Genomic DNA, 5,000 nt, shown 5'->3' on the forward strand with positions numbered 1-5,000 from the left:
TGGCATATATGTTTGGAATAGATTCCATTTTGAGAGAGTTGAAAAAGCACTATCTCGTTGAAAGGTTCTATCCATCTGCCCTTTGTCAACGCATTTTTTTAGGCAAAGACTCCGTTTTTTCCTCTGTAAATATTTCTCAGAACATGGAGTGTGAATCAAACCCACGTTTGAATTGAAATTGAGATACTGATGCAAGCTCTTCTCTTCTGAATCGGATAGATTCATATCTGAAAGAGTTTGACAATACGTTCTTTCCAAATTTACTCTTTGTCCCTCTATTAGAGGTGTTCCAGAAATGTCTGCAATCGAGTAAATAGCTCTACGAACTAATGGATCGGATCGAATTGGAAAATGGAAAGATTTGTACAAGTTATACCTTTCGTCACCACTTTGTGGAAAATCGTTAGATATGAATATGTTAGATACCTGTGACTCGATTGACGAAGGTGAAATAGTATCTCTCTCCAAAAAAGCATGTTTTTTTTTACCACCACACGAAGAAATATTTTGTTGTGAATGAACAAGATAGTGAGGAATTGTCCATACGTAAAATCAGAATTATTGAGACGGGCCTTTTCCACATAAAAAGGGAATCTTTTGTTACAATAGAAGCAGAAGTGATGTGGATTATTCAAGAATCGAAGTCGATTTGCTTTAGAAAAAGAAGATATCAATGAACTTCTCTGAAATGGTTTCACGGGATTCAGCCAATTGTCTTGATCGTGGGATACGATTGAGAAATAGGAATCCGTGTTATCAAAAGATTTCCTGCGATTCTTTCTAGTATGGAATGAGTCAATCATCCACTTTGGTATCTTATTGAACAAAAATGGTGATATTGTTCCTCCATTGATCAAGAATTTCGATTTTTGAGAAGTATTATGATCATCCAATAAAAAGGGTTTCAATTTTTTAAAATGAACGATTTGAAGACCTATTGATTCTAACAACTGATTGCAGGGTTGATCGTTCGGACCTTTCAATTCATAGATGTGGATCTCAGACCTATGAATGGGGATATTCTCGAAACTCACAAAGAAAAAAGGAAGTGAGTTAGACAAAAAGAGAAGTAACTTGGACAAAAAACGAAGTAACTTGGACAAAAAGAAACGAAGTGACTTAGACAAATCTTTTTTATCAATAACCTCAGACCAATCAATCGAATATTGATTAATACATAATCGATCGAACACTACTTGAAAACGGCTCTTCCGCTCAGAAACGAAATGTTTCAAATGCTCCTGGAAATTCTTGCTCCCATTGGACCATTTGTATCTATATGCATTAGGATCCCGATTTATGGATCTCTCGGTTCGAGAAAGAAAAATAAGAGGATCGAACCATTTCTTCTGACTCTTTTTCAAATTCGATAAATGTTGGTTGATCGTATCTTTCATTATAGTTCTATGATTCAGAGTATCATTTCCTATTAGATCCCTTTGAATTCCATATTCGAAGTTGCGATCAGGTCTCTTCATTAAAAGAATCGATTCAATACATTTCTTATGTACCCATAGGGACTATATTGGAATTGGATTTGAATCAGATTTCGGATCAATCTATATTGATTGACTGCCTCCATTATGTTGTTGCTAGCAAATACCACTCTTTTTGGTTTTGGATCTTCAAAAAATTCCCGCAGGAGATCCGGACCCAATTTTTTCTGATCCTTCGATAAAAAGATTCATTTTCTTCATAAAAAATAGGAGGTAGAACCAATAAAGATTTCTTTTTCAATTCATCCCTGGAGTTGAAAACCTCCTTCAAGAATTGTCTTTGATCCAATCCGTAGGAATCAATAGAAAAGGCAAAATCCCGTATGATACACCAGATCCGGCTCGGTTATTGATAGAGTGAATAGATCTGCCATTTCTTGAAATCTCTCTTCTGACTCAAAATCGTGGCGTAACGTGTATCCCCCCCTCTTCCGTTCATGGAATAGATGAAATAAATAAAAAAATGGATTTTTGTTCAAGAATGAAATCTTATTGGAACTGTCCATATCCAGTTCATCCTTCGGAACCGTATCACATCCCAGATCTGATGAAATAGGATGAATTGAGACGGTATTTTGTAAATACGTAATTATCTTGAATATATTAACTATTTCTTTATTTTCCGATCGCCTGGAAGGGACAAAAGAAACATCTTGTTCTTTCTTCAACAATTTCTGAAAAAAAGTGGAGAACCCAATCTTGTTCTTTCTTCAGAGAATTTCATCCTTAGTTGGATAACCTTCTCAGTAGGATCGACCCAGATGAAGTCTGATCTATTCTTTTTCCAGACTGATTTATCCTTTTTTCCCCGTTTGTATCCGAATTCAGGAAATGTACGAAGAGCCTGTTGTAGTCCTAATTTTTCCATTTGCACGAACTCTGTTCCTGTACCATCACGATCCCCCATAGGCTTTCGAAACTGCATCCGCCTCCGCCATTTGGTTGACAATTGAGCGGCTAATCAAAGAGCTCTTCTCTCTTACCTCTAAGGTACTACGTATCAAGCTGGTTTGAGGAAAAAAAAAAAAAAAAAAAAAAAAAAGACCGAATCCCTCTTGTAGGGCCTCATTGGGGGACGAGAGGGGAAAGGCGGATCGCCCCCAAAAAAAAAAAAAATTTCTTGCGATTCACCTGTTGGATTCGCTTTCTTAACGGAAGAAGATGAATTAATCATTTTTCTGAATTATCCTGCATATTGTTATCCAACGTTTTCCGTGATTGATGATCAGCGAATAGTCTTTGTCGAAATCTCAGCTTCTGATCTTTTCCTCCTCCTTCCGTTCGAGGGTATCGTCGGTTGTAAGTTTTTCTTAGTTGTGAGATAGAGAATGATCGACTCATTACAGAACACGTGAAAATCGAATGAAAATCCTTCTCTTACGGAAGAAGAAGAAGAAAGAATGAAAGAAGAAAGAAAGAAACGGAAAGAAAAGCGAAGACACCTTCCGGAAGAAAGCGAAGAATTTTTTGGAATTCTACAAGAGCCATTCGTTCTTTTTTCTCTGACAGATGGTCAGAACTTCATCTGGGTTCGAATCCTACTGAGAGGTCCACTAGGGATCAGAAATTGTTGAAGAAAGAACAAGATGTTTCTTTTGTCCCTTCCAGGCGATCGGAAAATAAAGAAATAGTTAATATATTCAAGATAATTACGTATTTACAAAATACCGTCTCAATTCATCCTATTTCATCAGATCTGGGATGTGATACGGTTCCGAAGGATGAACTGGATATGGACAGTTCCAATAAGATTTCATTCTTGAACAAAAATCCATTTTTTTATTTATTTCATCTATTCCATGAACGGAAGAGGGGGGGATACACGTTACGCCACGATTTTGAGTCAGAAGAGAGATTTCAAGAAATGGCAGATCTATTCACTCTATCAATAACCGAGCCGGATCTGGTGTATCATAAGGGATTTGCCTTTTCTATTGATTCCTACGGATTGGATCAAAGACAATTCTTGAAGGAGGTTTTCAACTCCAGGGATGAATTGAAAAAGAAATCTTTATTGGTTCTACCTCCTATTTTTTATGAAGAAAATGAATCTTTTTATCGAAGGATCAGAAAAAATTGGGTCCGGATCTCCTGCGGGAATTTTTTTGAAGATCCAAAACCAAAAAGAGTGGTATTTGCTAGCAACAACATAATGGAGGCAGTCAATCAATATAGATTGATCCGAAATCTGATTCAAATCCAATTCCAATATAGTCCCTATGGGTACATAAGAAATGTATTGAATCGATTCTTTTTAATGAAGAGACCTGATCGCAACTTCGAATATGGAATTCAAAGGGATCTAATAGGAAATGATACTCTGAATCATAGAACTATAATGAAAGATACGATCAACCAACATTTATCGAATTTGAAAAAGAGTCAGAAGAAATGGTTCGATCCTCTTATTTTTCTTTCTCGAACCGAGAGATCCATAAATCGGGATCCTAATGCATATAGATACAAATGGTCCAATGGGAGCAAGAATTTCCAGGAGCATTTGAAACATTTCGTTTCTGAGCGGAAGAGCCGTTTTCAAGTAGTGTTCGATCGATTATGTATTAATCAATATTCGATTGATTGGTCTGAGGTTATTGATAAAAAAGATTTGTCTAAGTCACTTCGTTTCTTTTTGTCCAAGTTACTTCGTTTTTTGTCCAAGTTACTTCTCTTTTTGTCTAACTCACTTCCTTTTTTCTTTGTGAGTTTCGAGAATATCCCCATTCATAGGTCTGAGATCCACATCTATGAATTGAAAGGTCCGAACGATCAACCCTGCAATCAGTTGTTAGAATCAATAGGTCTTCAAATCGTTCATTTTAAAAAATTGAAACCCTTTTTATTGGATGATCATAATACTTCTCAAAAATCGAAATTCTTGATCAATGGAGGAACAATATCACCATTTTTGTTCAATAAGATACCAAAGTGGATGATTGACTCATTCCATACTAGAAAGAATCGCAGGAAATCTTTTGATAACACGGATTCCTATTTCTCAATCGTATCCCACGATCAAGACAATTGGCTGAATCCCGTGAAACCATTTCAGAGAAGTTCATTGATATCTTCTTTTTCTAAAGCAAATCGACTTCGATTCTTGAATAATCCACATCACTTCTGCTTCTATTGTAACAAAAGATTCCCTTTTTATGTGGAAAAGGCCCGTCTCAATAATTCTGATTTTACGTATGGACAATTCCTCACTATCTTGTTCATTCACAACAAAATATTTTCTTCGTGTGGTGGTAAAAAAAAACATGCTTTTTTGGAGAGAGATACTATTTCACCTTCGTCAATCGAGTCACAGGTATCTAACATATTCATATCTAACGATTTTCCACAAAGTGGTGACGAAAGGTATAACTTGTACAAATCTTTCCATTTTCCAATTCGATCCGATCCATTAGTTCGTAGAGCTATTTACTCGATTGCAGACATTTCTGGAACACCTCTAATAGAGGGACAAAGAGTAAATTTGGAAAGAACGTATTGTCAAACTCT

The sequence above is a fragment of the Brassica napus genome, chromosome C1, assembly GCF_020379485.1.
Source record: "Brassica napus cultivar Da-Ae chromosome C1, Da-Ae, whole genome shotgun sequence".
NCBI classification, from domain to species: Eukaryota; Viridiplantae; Streptophyta; class Magnoliopsida; order Brassicales; family Brassicaceae; genus Brassica; species Brassica napus.